This window comes from Lissotriton vulgaris, chromosome 7 (genome assembly GCF_964263255.1).
Source record: "Lissotriton vulgaris chromosome 7, aLisVul1.2, whole genome shotgun sequence".
Taxonomy (NCBI): Eukaryota; Metazoa; Chordata; class Amphibia; order Caudata; family Salamandridae; genus Lissotriton; species Lissotriton vulgaris.
In genome coordinates this window covers 547713706-547732370 of record NC_141695.1, presented here as the reverse complement: position 1 = coordinate 547732370, position 18665 = coordinate 547713706, and positions in this window count along the sequence as shown.

The following is an 18665-nucleotide window of genomic DNA, read 5'->3' as shown; positions in this document are numbered from 1 at the left end:
GTCGTGTCGGACGTGGCGTTCGTTGGTTGGGTGTTGAAGCTGTTGTGTAACATAAGGACTTAGGATTACATGTGTTACATAAAAGATACACACAGAAAAAAAATGCAAATGTACAAGATGTAAAGTCGCACAAAGAAGAGACTGGTGATTATAATTATCTCTATATACATGGGGAAGGGATATGAATGGATATACTCTAAGAGTCACATAGGAATGGTAGAGAGTACAAAGGTCTACTGCATATACTAGTGATTAGAGTTATCTCTATATACATAGGGAAGGGATACAAATGGATATACTCTAAGAGTCACAAAGGAATGGTAGATCTTACAAAGGTCTACTGCATATACTAGTGATTAGAGTTATCTCTATATACATAGGGAAGGGATACGAATGGATATACTCTAAGAGTCACATAGGAATGGTAGAGAGTACAAAGGTCTACTGCATATACTAGTGATTAGAGTTATCTCTATATACATAGGGAAGGGATACTGGACATATTAAGTACTTACTTGCACCAACCTTGGTGAAACACTCACAAACTTTTTCCCAACTCTTCAAGTTATACGCAATGCATATACCAGAGTGCAGAGGGGCGATCCGGCGGACAGGCTAGCAGTGTGCTCCCATCATGGATTCCTGTTATAGGGCTCCCGTGAGCCCCCAAGCTGACAAGCTTTTGGAGACGCACCGACGCGCCTGAGGGGCAATGAAGCCTGTGACGATTGTTTGGCGGCTTTCTCTGCCACCCCAGAACTTTTCTCTACTGATGAGGAGTACTTTCCCGAAACACGAGCCATGTCTCGTGTCTAGATATACTGGAAATATCAAGTACTTACTTGCACCAACCTTGGTGAAACACTCACAAACTTTTTCCCAACTCTTCAAGTCATACACACTGCATATACCAGAGTGCGGAGGGGCGATCCGGCGGAGAGGCTAGCAGGGTGCTCCCATCGTTGATTCCAATAGGGCAGAAGTTGTTTGGTTCCTTAGGATCAAAACTGGGTTTTTTCAATAGGGGCAGAATAGAGGCTAATTTGTATGTATCTGTGAGCAGTGCCATGATACAAGATTTCTAAGTATAGCCAGCTACAATATTGGAACGGCAATGGGGCCTCTAAGGTGGCCTGAGGGGCATCAGTAAGGCTTTACTTGTCCCTTAGCACTGCCCCAGGCTCTGGTCCAGAAAGGGTTGGTGCAGTGTGGCCCTCTTACCTCAGTGTCCTGGAACAACTGAACCACCATAAACTACCCCTGTGGAACAGAAAAAAATATACTCAATGGGGAGTAGTGGGAGGATTTCAGTGAGTGTTGGGTACTAGACAATTCTGTGTGGGAGGGAAGCTTGTCCTTCTTCTTCCTGTGCTGTCTCAGTTCTGTGTGAGTGATGTACACGTTTACTGTTGCTGCACAGTGCGCTACCCATTTTGTCTGCATAAAGGAAAGTTGCATTGTTTCTGCCCTGTGTGATATCAGTTCCATGAGGTTGCAGTACACTTCTGCTGCTTTGTATTTGTTTACTGAGTTTGAATCTGCAGTACTGTTGCTCATTGCAACTTGTTCCATGCACTGAAAGGAAGGTGGCTCCGGTGCTGCCCATAGCAGCGCTTGCCCCACCATTGCCCTATTGCTGACAAGCCCTGTATCTTCTCATTCACCAAAGGATGCTTACACTTTTTAATTTATTTATTTTTATTTTTTATTTAATGTAATTTTATATAGCGCGAACTTTACCCGAAGGCGTCAGAGCGCTTTACATAAGAACCAGCTGCAAAACATAAGGACTTAGGATTACATGTGTTACATAAAAGATACACACAGAATAAATTGCAAATGTACAAGATGTAAAGTCACACAAAGAAGAGACTGGTGATTATAATTATCTCTATATACATAGGGAAGGGATATGAATGGATATACTCTAAGAGTCACATAGGAATGGTAGAGAGTACAATGGTCTACTGCATAAACTAGTGATTAGAGTTATCTCTATATACATGGGGAAGGGATATGAATAGATATACTCTAAGAGTCACATAGGAATGGTAGAGAGTACAAAGGTCTACTGCATATACTAGTGATTAGAGTTATCTCTATATACATGGGGAAGGGATACGAATGGATATACTCTAAGAGTCACATAGGAATGGTAGAGGGTACAAAGGTCTACTGCGTATACTAGTGATTAGAGTTATCTCTAAATACATAGGGAAGGGATACGAATGGATATACTCTAAGAGTCACATAGGAATGGTAGAGAATACAAAGGTCTACTGCATATACTAGTGATTAGAGTTATCCCTATAGACATAGGGAAGGGATATGAATGGATATACTCTAAGAGTCACATAGGAATGGTAAAGGGTACAAAGGTCTACTGCGTATACTAGTGATTACAGTTATCTCTATATACAGACATGCAGAGTTCCATTAAGTGGGGTCGGAGGGGGGATGCAGTCACAGCACCAAGGGAGGGACAGAGAAGGGCAGGAAAGTGAGACAAACGAGAGAGGGAAGCAGATAGTAATGAGTACGACAGAGGAGAAGATGGCGGCTGACTAAGCAGTCTAGTCGCGAGCTCCCCCGTCTCTCTGAGCATTTATAATGTAACGCTTCCAGACGATAGAACCCACAAACCGGCGCCGAGTGTAAGAAGAAGATTGTGCTAACTATGAGGTGATTTGCTGTGATTTGGATGTACCGAGCAACCAAGAATCAAGAAATACTGTTTGGGAAGTGGACATACATCTAAAGAAAAAAAATGCAGGTATGCGGTCATGATGAGCGGGTCGAAGTGATGTGGCATTAGAGGGGCTGGACTTTAGAAACAACTCTGTACGGGGGTTGTTCTGCTTGTGAAAATACTTACGGGCGCTGTTGAAAGCCTGCTGCGGTCTCCTCGCTCGCTTCCTCTCTCACCTTCGAACCCAGGTATCGGCGTCTGGCTTTTCTCTGTGGCATTTGCAGAGCACCTTACAGTGAGCACGGTGCACAGGGGCGGGCAGGTTGCAGAGTCAAGCTGGAATATCGGCGCAGAGACTCTGGTGCAATTTCCGGAGGAGGATAGAGACGGAGGGTTTGTGGAGCAGGGGAGGCAAGGTGGTTGGAGCCCAGAGAGAAGCTCGCCACAGCGCCACGGCAAGAGGAGGTGCAGACGGGTGTAGCACTGGAGGAACTGAAAGCAAACACCCTGATCAAACAAACAAGGGGGTCAGTTTCTGGAGGAATTCACCTTTAATGTGGGCGAAAGCGGCTCATGCTCGAGTAATAAGCATTAAAACTGCACACCGTGTCCCACATCATGTTTCAATCAGAGGAGAAGGAGGCATAATCTCGGACTACAGTATAGTCATTGCACTGAATAATCTAAAAGAGGGTTCCAGGAAAGCAGTGCACCAAATAAAGACTCCAGAAAATACTTTCTCTTATATTATTTTGAGGTCTAGAGGTACGGAAGGGGGCCTTAAGGCCAAGGCAGAGGCAGCGTATAGTAAGCCTGAAAACAGAGCAGGAAAGCTGCGTAGAGCATCTCCCAAAAGCAAACTGGATAAACTTAAGGTGCCCCCCCCAGCGAAAATTACCCTACCGGAAGGAAGGTCTACAGGAGGAGGTTATAGCCTGAGAAGTCTGAAGGGTGGCCACCAGGGGGTTAAAGTTAAAGATATAACCAAAACTGAAGATCTGAAACCAACAGATATACCCAAGGAAGGCAATAAGGACGCTGGCAGAGGTAAAAACAAGCCTTGCAAAACACCAAAGACTGCTAAAGGAAGAAAAAAGAACACTGTACCACTGTCAAACGCAGCACGGCTCATCTTGTCAAAGCCAGGTGGGAAAAGTTTGCAAAAAATCACCCCCTCCCTACGTCTGTATTTTAAAATACAAGAGAAGAAGGGTCTGAGTGAGGGGTGTGAGAAGGGATCTGGAGACTCTCAAAGTGAAGATACCACACGAAAGGAGGTAAAGATGGCAGAAAAACCAAGTATAGAAAGCTATGGAGTCCCAGTAAGCAATCAGTACCAGGTTTTGGAGAACCTTGGTAATCAGGAGACTACAGGGAGAGACCAGGTATCAAAAAAGACGCAAATTCAGGCTCAAACAACCCCCCCCCCCAACACCGCCCCAGAACCGGAATCTACTAAATCAAAGGAAAAAAGCAAAAATCTAGAAGACACAGGAGGGTCTCAAACAGAAAAAATCCTAGGGGAGATGGGAGAGATGATGAGGGAGCTAAGGGATAAATTTGCGACCTCTGAACGGAATCAGATCAAGATACAGGAGACATGCGAAACGCTGGACCACAAAATAAACACTTTGATAGAAAGAGTAACGCATATGAAAGGGGAAGTGGAAGGCCTAAAGAAAAAAACAGAAGACAATCGTAAAGAGATAACCAAATTGAAAACCAAAGAAGCAGAGATAAGTGAGAGAATGGAGTCTTTAGAGAACCACGCCCGAAGAAATAACCTTAAAATTTTAAACATTCCAGAAGGGTTGGAAGGGAATGATATAAAAGGGTTCACTATTAGGCTCCTGGAAGAACTGATACCCTGGACTAAAACAGTAAACCTTGCTGACGACATACAAAGGATCCATCGCGATCCCTTCAGGAAAAGTAACCAAAGGAAAAATCCAAGGAAAATATTAATCAATTTCCTGACGTACTCACTTAAGGAGAAAATCTTGAGTGAAGGTCTAAAAGCAACATCTTTCTCCAAAGACGATTGGACTTGTAGAATTAGATCAGACATCTCAAAAGCCACACAAGATAGACAGTGGGAGTTGGGCCAATTTATGCCACAGCTTAAATCGCTTGGCGCAAATGTTCAAATGCGTTTTCCAGCCTCTTTGAGGATTATGTGGCGAAACAAGATGTTTAATGTTAAGGACCCGAAGGAGGTGGAAAGACTAATAGAACAAATAAAGACCCAGCAGGAAGAAGATGCCTACGCTAGTACTCACAAATAGTCTTGGTTCACTCTAAAAATAAAATGGAGAATAAAAAAAAAAAAACACTCGATGGTTGCATAAATAATAAACTAAAGGTTGGAAGTAAAAGGAGCATTAAATCAAAGTATACAAGTTGAGAGGGGGAGCTCGAAGCAAGGGCAATTGAGCCCAAAGGAAGAAAGAAGAGGGAGGCTTCTCCAGGGGGGGGGGGCAAATACCTGGGAAATACGCACAAAAAATAAAATGTAAAAAAGCAGAAGTTTCACCGGGTGGGGAGCAAACTGGGAAAAAAAAGAAAAAAAATCGAAGTCCTTACAACAAGTCAAAAGAGAATTCAGAGGCCTTTAAAATCATGGTTAAAAATGAGTAGAACAAATATGAGAGGGAAGGAGAAAAAACTCAACATCCTGACCTGGAATGTAAATGGGCTGCGACTAAGAAATCGAAGAGCAAGAATTTTGGAATATTTAAAAAACATTGATTGTGAGATACTGATAATCCAAGAAACGCATTTAACAAAAGAAGAATGGGATCCAATAAAGAAAAAGCAAAGTTGGATAGATCACTGCATCTGCACAAATCAAAATTGCAACGTTAAAGGAGTGGCGATAATATTCAAGAAATCTCTTAAAGTAATAATAGAGAGAACAGAAGTAGATAAGAAAGGGAGATGGGCAAGTGTGACGGCTAAAGTACTAAATAATCAATATACAATAGTGGGATATTATGGCCCAAATGTAGATGATCCGGTATCAATACAAGATTTATATGCTCACCTACTCACAGTAAATACTCCTATAATAATGGGAGGTGATTTCAATATCTTATTAAATCCAAAAGAAGACAGATACCCGGTAGGGAAGTTACCATCAACTCCGAAAATGAGAGAGTGGGTAGGAATCTGCATGAAAGATCTAAAGATAATAGATATTTGGAAAGTGAAGGGGGACAAAGAACATAAATTCACCTTTAAGAATAAGAGGCTAGGACACGAATCCAGAATTGACTTTTTTCTTCTTAGTTATAATCTTGCAGAATATACAAGTAAGGTGAAACACATCCCAGAACATCTGTCTGACCATTCAGCAGTGCAATTAAATTTGATGATATCGGAGGTTCAAACGCAACAAAGATGGACTGTGGATAAGAGAATATTCTTAGACGAAGCAAGTGTGGCTAAACTAGTAGAGGAAACACAGCAATTTTTTGATTTGAATAAAGAAGGAACCTCCAAACAAATAACGTGGGATGCTTTTAAAGCCTATATGAGGGGGAATATCACGAGCATAATGGCTCATAAAAATAGGGAAAAAAGAGTCTTTATACAAAATATCGAAAGGGACTTATTGGATCTCGATAGAGATTTAAAAAAGGCCACAAAAGATCACGAAAGTGAAGAACTAAGAGAAAGAGCCAAAATAAAGAAATTGGAATTGTCTGAGTATCTGGAAACAATAGTAAAAGAAAGATGGGAAGTTAGCAAACTTTCCAACTATGAATATGGTGAAGGACGTGGGAAAATTCTCGCCTGGAAAGCAAGAACTGAGCGAACTAGGAATCACGTTAACAAAATACATAGAGAGGGTCAAACTGGATGTGTCTCTGAAAACAAGGAAATAAGAAAGGAATTCGCAGATTTTTTTTCGAGCTATACAAAGAAGAAAATACTTGCGATGAAGATCAGATACAAAGTTTGCTCAAAATGGTAGAGATTCCTGAAGCATCGCCGGAACAAAGAATGAAATTGAATTTGAAAATATGTGAGAAGGAAGTTGCAGATGCAATAAAATCACTAAAAAGAGGAAAGGCTGCCGGCCCAGACTCTTTACCAAATGAACTATATCAGGTACTTCAAGAGAATGTTCTGACCCCTTTTACAAATCTTCTTAATGAAATTTTCTTGAATAATGGAGAACTTCCAAAATCATGGAATGAAGCGATAGTAAGTATATTGTTAAAACCAGGAAAGGACCCCACTATAAGTGAGTCCTATAGACCCATATCGCTGTTAAACAGCGACTACAAAATATACACACAAATATTAGCAAAAAGACTGGGGGCAGTGGCAGGGTCCCTAATACACCCAAATCAAAAGGGTTTTATTAAGGGCAGACAGATCACAGAGTTGTCTCACGAGTTTATAGCCACCATAGATATTGCAACCCAAAATAACATACCTTTGGCAGTTATAACATTCGATGCTGCCAAAGCGTTTGATCGGGTCAGCTGGCCCTTTCTTAGCACCACACTAACAAAATTTAACCTGGGAAATAACTTTGAGACAGCTGTAAAAAACATCTACAAGAGTCCAACGGCTAAAATATTGGTTAATGAGACACTTACTGATATTGTGCACATTGAGAGAGGAACTAGGCAAGGATGTCCCCTGTCCCCATTATTATTTAATTTTTACATAGAACCACTAGCTAGCCTCCTAAGACGGGAAGAAGAGATTATACCCTTTAAATTTAATGGATGGGATAAAAAAGTTGCACTATTCGCGGATGACCTGATGTTATTCACCGGGGACTTAAATAACTCCCTTCCAAAAATAGAGAAGATTATAAATGATTTTGGAGAAGTTTCAGGGTACCAAGTAAATAAATCTAAATCAGAAATATTGGAATGGAACATCATGTCTGGAAATCCCTTAGTGAAGAGCAAATTAAAGTATCTTGGAGTTGAATATAGTAAGAATATTGAAGAAATAGCGAGCCTAAACTTCGAAAGAGTACACAAGGAAATCAGCAGACTTCTAAAGGCCTGGTCAGGTCTACGCTTATCTTTCCTAGGAAAATCAAACCTAGTAAAAATGACAGTAGTACCGAAGTGCACATATCTATTTAATTCTCTTCCATTGGAATTTAAAAAAGCAGAGATCAAAAAACTACAAGGGGAAATATCCAATTTCATATGGGGGGCAAAAGGAGTAAGAATCAGTTGGAAAAAACTGAGAAGACACAAGCTACAAGGAGGAATAGCTAGTCCGGATGTATTGGAATATTGTAAAGCGTTCCAATTTAAAAATATAAGATTTTTACTAGGCAGAAGTGATGAATGGCCTGAGTTTTGGAAAGCAATAATTGGACCAGGAAATGATCATTACTTATACAAATTTGGTCATCCCAAATATTTCAAAAAAATCAAGTTGAAGACGATAAGATCAGCAGTAAGAATATGGTACGAAATGAGAACTACATTAGGAATACCGTACTATAGCAAATACTCCCCAATTTGGGATTCTCCAGGAACACCAGAATGCTTAAAAGATAGCTTAATTAACCCACTAAAAGAAGCCAACATAATGTACTGCGGCCAGTTGATAAAAGGAAATAAGATCACAGAGTGGGAGACACTTGACAGAGAGACCCAGGGGAAGCTATCAAGATTTAAGTATTATCAATTAACAAGTTGGCTTAAAGGAGTGAAAGAAATTGTTCAAAAGGTTGAAGATATTGAACAAAAGACTCTTAATACAGCACCCTTTAAAAAGGAAATATCATTTTGGTATTGGGCCTTGATAAGAGCTGGAGAAGAAGAATATAAAGTCCCGCAAAATATCTGGGGTAACTCCATGCTAAATCGTCCAATTGGAGACCTTTGGAAAGACTCGAATACTATAGCAGCTAGAGTGATAAAATCTGCTCCACACAAGAAGAATCATCTGTTCACAATACATAGAGCATATTGGACTCCAAAAAAACTGTCAAAATTTAAAAACAGCACAGTAAAGAAATGTCCTAAATGCGAAATGGAAAGAGCGGATGATCTGCACATGTTCCGAGAATGTCCACTGCTGGCAGAATATTGGGACCTGATTGGTAAGACGCTTTCCGAGGTCATAGAACATCCTATTGAGGTAAGCGATGAACTAGTTATTTTTGGGACTTGTAAATATACACACAATTTTATACTGTCTAAGGGGCAAGAAAATATCCTATTCTTACTAATCCTTTTGGCCAGGAGGGAAATATGTATTAAATGGGTGAAAAGTTCACCACCAAGTCACTCAGATTGGTTAAACTCCATCTTAAGGGTATATAAAGTGGATAAACAGGGAAGGCAGAGCAAGAATAAGAATAGGTTCTGGAATATTTGGGAAAAATATATAGGGGGAACTGAAAGGGAGTCCAATGATTAATAGCAAAGGCACCACTGATTTCAAGCTAGTCTTGAACTGAGTAGTCAAAATTACTAGCTCTCCTCCCTCCGAAAATCATGTGCTAAGAGATGGACAAAAGGAGGCCCCTGAAAGCCAAGGTAAACTGAACACCTCGAATAACCAAGGGCCGAAGGAATCAAAGAACAGAGGCCTCTGACTCCTCCATACTCTACAATCTTTTTGCTAGATGAGGACTAAAAAATAAATAAATAAATAAATAAATAAATAAAAAAAATAAAAAGAGACAAACGAGAGAGGGAAGCAGATAGTAATGAGTACGACAGTGAAGAGTGTGTCAGAGGCAACAGGAGAGACAAAAGAAAACACTGCTCCTGTCTGTGCTGCATCTGCTGTGAGTATGGGAGAACCTTACTGGAATCAATGGCTTCACCATGTAAGCTGCCTGCTTTCCCTGATGGATGTGTCACTCATCTCTTAGAAATGAGAAATACACATCCAAGTGGATATAATGTTAACAGATTATGAACACATCGGTAAATATGCTACCTGGTTTCACTGAGAAAACCACTGTGAAGAAGACTCCGGCCCTACTTTCACATAGTTCCTCTGCTTATGATCAGGTGCCTTCATATCACTGTGAGTGGCAGTTATCAGTATTACCTTGTCCTTGTGATCTCCTAGCTGTAGAGGAATCTCTCCAATTTAGCCCTGTAAGCCTCTTAGGGCCATATGTAGGTGGCAAAATACCGGTCGGTAACGGCCGATTTCGGCCGTTACCGACCGGTATTTGTAATTCCAGATGTAGGGGGCCAGAAAATTACCGATTCTGTATATTTACCGAATCGGTAATTTTACCGAATCAGTAAATTACCGAATCGGTAAATGTACAGAATCGGTAATTTGGGATGTAGGTGGCACTGGAAACAGTGCCACAGGCCCTTAGAAATTCGTTATTTACCATGAAATACAATGGCATGGTAAATAACGAATTTCTGTGAACATGCACATCTGTGCATGTACACCTGTGCCATGTGGCGCACATACATGCCCTAAGGGCATGTATGTGTGTCACATTGCACACAAGCCAGAATCAGGGGTGCAACAGGGTGTCAAAGTGACACCCTGTCCCCCTTGACAAATCGGTAAAATTACCGAATCGGTATTTACCGATTTGGTAATTGCCATTGATTCCTATGGGCCTCAGGGCCCATAGGAATCAATGGCAATTACCGAATCGGTAAATACCGATTCGGTAATTACCGAATATTACCGATTCGGTAATATTTAAAGAATAATTACCTACATGGCATTTACCGAATTGTAAATACCGAATCGGTAAAATTCGGTATTTACGATTCGGTAAATGCCATTTACCTACATATGGCCCAAAGTTTTTAGTTTTAAAACAACTGGCTGATAAGAAAAAATGAGAAGAAGCAACAAGATCTGTGTCCTCCATAAAGCTCCTCCTCTTCTTGGGTAGGGCTGCCTGCAGGTGTTGTAGATATTGTGTGGCAGCCTATTAGTTAGGCAGTCCAAGGGGGAGTGGGAGGAGCCCAAAGGCACAGAAAGTGGGTACAGGTAATGCTGCAGCACATCCAAAATAACCATGCTGGAGCTCAGAAGGCGAATGATCAATGAAGATGCCTTTACATTTGTTTAACTTGTGGCATTTGCTGTGCATTCACGGGCCGGACTGAGGATGCAAATCAGCCCTGGCAGTTAAGTCAGACCGGCCACGAGGGGGAGAAGATGATGTGGGGAGTGGGTGATGGTGGGAAACACTGCTGCTGCTTTTATTACAAGGGGCTGAACCAAACCGGCCCACAGTAACAAGTATTCGAAATGCAACCGGACTCACATTTTTTTTAGTTGGAGTTATTGGCATTGTAAATGACAATGTAATTTTCTTATCTGTTATGGAGTGTGTAGTGGAGATATATGGGTTGAATTGGATGAGTTAGTTGTGTGGTGTGTAATTGTGTGGTGTGTAATTGTGTGGAGTGGATTTGTGTAGTAGCAACTGTTCCCTTGAATGTGTGCACCTGTGCATGTGCGCACCTCGGTGCCCCCGAGCATGCAGAGCTGTGTGTGTGGCACACACACACACATCCCCTGTGAGCAATCACGCCAAGAAAAACAGGCATTTAGCTAGGTTTCAGAGAAGAGGCATGGTATTCGCGAATTGCACACATTAGAGGTTCCGCCACCAAGGCATACAATAGAGGGGATAGCGGACAGCCCTGTCTTGTGCTCCTAGTTATTGCGATAGTGCTGGACAACATACCATTAATATTCACCTGTGCCAGTGGCTGCGTATATAGCACTTCTACTAATTGCAGAAAAATACACCCACCCTACGCAGGACAGCATATAAAAACCTCCATTCCACTGAATTGACAGCTTTTTCGTAATCTATGAACAGGGCTGCGGCCGTAATTTTTGGATTAATGTGTGCAATGGTGCCAAACAGTGTGCAGAGATTGCTGGATAAGGACCTGCCGGGCACAAACCCTGTCTGTTCTGGCCCTACTACTTTAGGAAGCAAGGGTGACAGCTTATTTTCAAACACCTTTGCAAACAACTTGGTATCAGTGTTTAATAATGACAACGGTCGATATGAAGAACAGTACTCAGGTGGTATCCCGGACTTGAGAAGAGTAATTATAGTGGCTTCCCTCATCAAAGGTGGCATTGTCCCAGCTTTAGCCATCTCTTCAAATACATTTACTAGATGAGGCATCAATTTATCTTGATACGCCTTATAAAAGACCACCGTACGCACTCCTACGTACGCAAAAGACCATACGCACTTGGGGCTTTCCCGCTTTAAGTGTGATTATTATTTGTGTGGGTGAGCGGGCCTATGAGTCTTTCCCTGTCACTGTTTTGTAACAAAGTCATGGCAATGTGAGCTAAGTATTCATCATCAGATTCAGGGGTTGTTTCCTTCCTCGAGGTATACAGGTCTGAATAATAATCTGCAAAAGCCTCAAGAATGGCTGGCGTAGTGCCCACTAGTGCATTTTTTGCATTATATACACTTGCAATATGACTGTCCCCACTATGTGGCCTGACCATTGCTGCCAGAGTGGAGCTGGGCAGGCCCCCCTCTGAAATGCCCTGGCAACAGCGTATTTTCCGAGGTGCTTAATCTCGTCATCTGCTAGCTCGTGGTATTCATTGAGAAGTGTCCTGATCTGTGCCAAAATCTGAGGGTCATCTGTTTTTTGTAGCCTACCCTCCAGCGTCTTCAATGTAGTCTCTATTTTGCAAAGGTGGGTGCGGATAGATTTGAGGACCACCAAATGTTTGGAGATCGTGATTCCCCTTATGTAGAGCTGGAAGGCTTCCCAAATAGAGCACATTGTGAAGGAACTATCCAAGTTTGTAATAAAGAATTCATCAATCGTAGTACCTATTTCCGTACGGAAGACTGAGTCAAGGAGGGAGTATTGTGGAAATCTGCAATTTTGCCTATTGGTGCCTGCAGCCGGGAGTTCCAACTTAAAGAAAATAGGAGAGTTGTCGGACAGGGTGCGGGCCATATGTTTGCAGTCACTGATAGAAGAGAGAAGTGAACTGGAGGCAAACCCATAATCTATCCAGGTATGTATATCATGGGCCGCCGAGGAATGCGTGTATTCCCTTCCCAGAGGGGCAAGCTGACGCCATACATCCCTCAGCTTGTGCAATGCTGGCTATGACTAAGCTTATGATGCAGAGAGTGAAAAAATTGCGGGTCATCCTAGTTGGGTCCATAAATCCCAACCACGAGAGCGCTGAAGTGGTCTCTACGACACTTTGCAAGCATGAACCTGCCACCAGCATCAATGTATCTGTATGCCTGAGTGTCTACGGACCAAAATGAGCGCCCTCCTAGCATGCGGCGTATACCCAGCTGCCAAACATGTACCCTTCATCCTTCTTTGGGATAACAGCCCGGTCTTAGGGGATAAGTGTGCTTTTTGTAGTATAGCTACATCTACGTTGTGTCTTCACAAGTATGCTACTTCCTTACATATTTTTCTCTGGTCATTAAGACCCCTAATGTTCCAGGACATAAAATTGATAGTGGCATGATGCTTGACTACCTAAGATGTGCTAAATTACTCATCCAAAACAACATAGCATACACGTCACATGTGGCATAACCAAACATAGTGCAATACTCCTGCTGATGAATATAGATTGACTCAAATGCAACAAGAACAACCCCCAATGCCCACCCACACCATATAAAAAAAGAAGATAGAGCCATTTTAGTGCCCTCTCAATCCCACCCTCACCATGTCTCCAAAATACCCTGCCCAATAGGATCATGTCCCCTATGGATAGTACCCAGGTGGTATACACTCAGAGGCAGCGGCGGCCAGACCCGTTGTGGTATTTAGTAGGTCAGGGCCGCCCAGTTATATCATTGCCAACAAGTTCAAGTTCAATTATGTTGTAGCAATACATTATGATAGAGCAAAGATGGCTACTGTTAATACCATACTAACATGGCTGTGCAAGTCAGGCATAACCAATGACGAAGAGCGTCCAAAACAAACTGTTCACTTTGGCCGAGAGCAAGGCATTCAGGAGAATGATGGCGCAGGCTCATCTGATCTCACTGCACTCCCCCTATCAGCATCTCCGGAAGAGACTGCACCATCCGAGGTTAATGGAGCTGACCTAGACACCTTTTCTGTGCGGTCCTTCTGCAGCGGATTGGGGTCAGTGTACAGTTTGGAACAGCCATCAAAGTTTACGCGGTGCCGGGCCGGGTATAACATCGGATAATCCACTTGAAGTTCTCTCAATTTGAGCTTCACAGGGCCAAATTTCTTCCTTGCTTCTTGTACGACCAGAGTGAAATCTGGAAAAAGGGACAATTCAGAGCCTTCCTAGAGAAGGGCAGCATCCCTATCCCTGTAAGTAAGTAGGGCGAGGCACCGCACTCGGAGGAGGCCGCGGGCCCCAACAAACGATGTGCTCGCTTAATGACGAAGACATCTGAGAATATTTCACAGCCCAACAATTGTACCAACAACCTTTCGACAAATAGTTCCATGTTGGCCTAGCTCTATTAAGAAAAGAAATGCAGCAACATAGCTACCAAGGTTTCAAATTGTTATGTGGGACAATTTCAAACCTGCCGTAACACCATTCAGGTGGATCTGTATGTGAGGAAATGCACTGTCTTTCCACTTTTTTAAGAAAAAGTTTGGAGTGATATTTGGCGCTGCACCCACACGGACAGTCTGGTTACTGGTGCACGTAGCCTTGGTTGCCGCGCACATAGACCTTACAGTGCCGCACACAGAGGGCAAAAAAATAGAGGGAACACTGGTAGTGGCATTATGTGGCATGGTGTGCTGTGGAAATATATGGTGAGCAATTTATGTGAGCGTTCAGTGTAGTGGCATTATTTGGAGTGGAATTGTGTGTTGTGGAGTGGTAAGTAGATCAGTTGAATTATGTATTGTGCAATTGAATTTCGCAGCACGATGTAGAATTGTGTGGTGTGGATTGGATGTATGTAGTGTGTTGTGTAATTGTGTGCGGACTGGAAATCTGTAGAGCTGAATTGTGTGGCACGGAACTGTGTGATAGCTTTGCGTTTTTGGTGACGGAAAAGAACAAATAGGTAGGAGCTAAGCATCAGATCTGTGTGTTTAAAAAAAGGAAAGAGTTGGAGCTATTGCCATTGTACATGTAAATGTCTCTTATCTATGTGTTATGGATTGGAGTGGATGTATGTGGTGTGTACCAATTATGTGGGTCGGATAGGACTGGCTAGTTGTGGTATTGTGTGGTGTGAAACTGTGGTGTGGATTTGTGGAGTGCAATTAAGTGGCATGATGTGCAGTTGTATTATGTGGATAGTAATATGTGTTTTGAGTGTATTGGAGTGGGACTGTGTGTAATGGACTGTAAGTATGTGAAATGGTATTTTGTGTTGTGGAGTGTTATGTAGTGGAGTTTAAAGAAGACATTATGTACAACTGAATGACTATTAAAAAAAGAATTAACAAAAAATGTCTTCTAGTTTTTTTGTCCTTGCAATGCTGGCAACTGCTTCCTGCCTATTGTAATGCCTGTTTATAAGGGTGGAGAAGGAGAAATAGCACCTGAATTACAACACCAGCAGTGGACGAGCACTAGGAGAGAATCATCAGATGCCAGATTTTGAGGTCAAACTGAGGTAGTGCTAAGTAATGCTGAAGTGGGGCTGAGGTGGCGTTGTGCTGGAGCAGGTGTGATGTTCAGGTAATGCAGAACGATATTCAGGTGATGCTGAATGATATTCAGGTGGTGCTGAGTGATACTTAGGTGGTGCTGAGTGATGCTGAGGTAGTGGTGCACTGGTGATACTGAGTGTTACTGAGGCGGTGTTGGTAAAGCGGAGGTTGTGCTGAGTGACGCTGTGGCACAGAGTTATGCTGAGGTGGTGGTGCTGCGCTGGTGCTGAGGTGGTACTGAGTGATGCAGAGTTGGTGCTGTGTTGATGTGATGCTCTGCTGATGCTGAGGTGCTGCTGTACTGATGCAGAAATAGTGCTGTGCTGATGCTTATGTTGTGCTGTGTAGGTGCTGCGCTGATGCAGTGTTGGTGGTGAACTGATGAGGAGGTGATGCTAAAGTGATGAGGTGGTGCTGAGTGATGCAGAGGTGCTGGTCCATGCTACGGTGGTGCTGCTGCACTGGTGCTCAGGTGGCGATGAGTGATGTTGAGTTGGTGCTTTGCTGAGGTGATGCTGTGCTGATGTCGAAGTGGCGTGGTATTAGTGCTGAGTTGCTTCTGAGGTGGGGCTGCTTTGGTGCTGAGGTGGTGATGTGCTGGTGGTGGTGCATTGGTGCGGAGGTAGTGCTGTGCTGATGCTGAGATGGGGCTTTGCTGATACTGAGGTGGTGGTATTCAGGTGGTGCTGTGCTAATATAAAGATGGTGCTGCACCAATGCTGAGGTGATCCTGCACTGATGCTGAGTTGGTGCTGCACAGGTGTGGGCTCACTGATGAAGAGGTGGTGCTGAGTGATGCTGAGGTTGTGCACTGGTCTGAGGTGGCGTGCAGCTGGTGTTCAGGTGGTGCTGAGTGATGTTGAGTTGGTGCTGTGCTGAGGCGGTGATGCACTGATGCTGAATTGGTGCTGAGTTTCTGCTGAGGTGGGGTTGTGTTGGTGGTGGTGCACTGATGCTGAGATAGTGCTGTGCTAAAGCTAAGATGGTGCAGTGTGATGTTAAGATGGTCCTGCGCTGGTACTGCGCTGATGCTGAGTTGGTGCTGCACTGGTGGTGGTGCACTGATGAGGAAGTTGTGCTGCGCTGATGCTGACATGGTGCTGAGGGGATTTCGAGGTAAGGCTGCATGTTGCTGATTCCTTTATCACCACCACCCTTTAACAGGGTTCCTTAGGGCTCCATAACCACTAACGTATAGCTACATCTAATTAGTTATAAAGCGCCTCTCATACCAGTGTAGGGTTTCAAAGCACTTTGCATCCCACACAAATTATACCGAGGCAATCAATCATCAGCGTAAAGGAAATGTTACATAAGACGGAGGACTACAGGATGTAGGATTCACAAGTCATGCATATTGGTAGGCAGCATTGCTAAAGAGTGCTTGGGCCCCAGAGGCACAGACTAAGAATTGAAAACAGCTCACCATAGGTAGGGGTTCTCTTAAATAATAAGAACCAATTTCTACCCAGATGAACCCTTTTTGCAACATTAATATCTGCTCCAATCTATACTTTGCAGTGCATGCAATTCTATGATGACCGGTATAAATTCACTGTTCTAGGTTAGGATCTTAACTTATAAGCTCCAAGTAACAGAAAAGCAGTAACCCACTGACCTATTTACATTTTATGCACTTTGTGTTCTGCATGGTACACTTTTTTTGCAGCCGGCATATTAACCCTCTGCTACCTTCCAATGAGTCAAATCTTCTTCCACTGGACAACTCCATCTCTCCAACAGGAACATTAATCACTGGAGTTATCTCGAAATATGTATTGTCTTGAAATGCTTGAGGCCAGGAATGCGTCAGGGAGTGCTTTTAAAAGCAAAATAAACTGGGAAACACAGCCCTTCTGCTCAGGAGTCAGCATCCTGTGGGATCGCACCGCCCTCCGTTCTTGTTCTGTATTAAATGTACTACATTCAAATGCACATTTACAGGGGACATTCTTCCAGAAAGAAACATTTTGGCCTCAGTGCTAAACCAGGAGCAGAGATGTCCGACCCCTCAGCCAGCAGCCAAGCACATGTCCTGGAGGGTAGGAAAGAACACACGCAGCATGTATATTGAAGTATAATTTGAAGCATTCATTTAATGGAACTAAAACAATGGCTGTTTTTAAATAGTAGTTTAACTTTTATGCATGATTTAGAGATGCAGTAGCTAGAAGGCATGCTGTTGCAGTGTTTTTGTGCCTGTTTCTGGAGGAAATTAAACGAGGCAGACTTAGACTTAAACCCACAATAAATAATTTCTTGCATTCCAAGCCAGCCTGGGAACTGTATTCAGGAAGAATACAAAAGAATGCCAGCCACATGGAAGGTATTGAGAGGGTGAATTCTGCAATAAAATGTAAGCAGCTACGGGTCTGAGTAGCCACAGTGTAACATAAGGTTGAAAACAGAATAAAATACTCTCTCCACGAGCAGATCAACTGAAAAAAGTGTAATGATATTGTACTAAGTCCTTGCTACTTGTAGGAAAAAGGAGGGACAAAGAGGCAGGACTGGCCATTAGTAAGCAAGGATTTTTAAAGGACATTGAAACAAATAATGAGAAGCAAGAAATGGCATTTGACCTACAGAGATATATGTATACTAAAGTATAAAAGAGGTTGTATGCTTACACGCGACCTAAAAACAGCCCCCATTGCTCCAAAACTGGCCCTCACCCTTCCAGCCCGCTGAGAAAAAATGCCCGGTTTCCACTACGGCCAGTCCAGCCCTATGTGCATTCAAAGTCGGAGGTCAAATGCCAGTCTTTGTCTTCTGACAAATTTCTGCTTTTTCTATTCATGTGGAGACTGGTGTTTACTTTTCTTTCTCTGACTGCAATTTTGTTGGATTTTGTAAAGTGAAATGTGAAGTATGTGGCAATCTTGCCTGGCATTCATGGAGTGTTAAAGGAAAATCTGTAGGATCTCTATGCTTTTCTAACACACAAGAAAATGCAAATACCTGTAAATGAACTGTACAAATATTTCAAGATATATCACCAGTTAGCAAAGCACAAATGAAGTAAATTGTTTGTAATTTTGAAGTGTGATGGAAGCAAATGTTTTAATAATAATAAAACAAATCAAGACACTTTACACAGTGATGTGTAAATGATAAATACTTGCTGACATCCCACAGATTACCTATCATTTGTACCCCATATAGTTTGACTAGTAAAACTGTGTGTCTGTGCAAATTTAGTGGCCATTTCAATGGAAAATGTGCTGTCTGTAAATGACAGTGCGCTACCACACTATGCTTTAGTAATATATTTGTGACAATGACAATGTAATAAATGTGCTCCAAAATGCACCACAGACTCTGCATACCTCACTCTTACCTCTTCATGTTGAATGGGG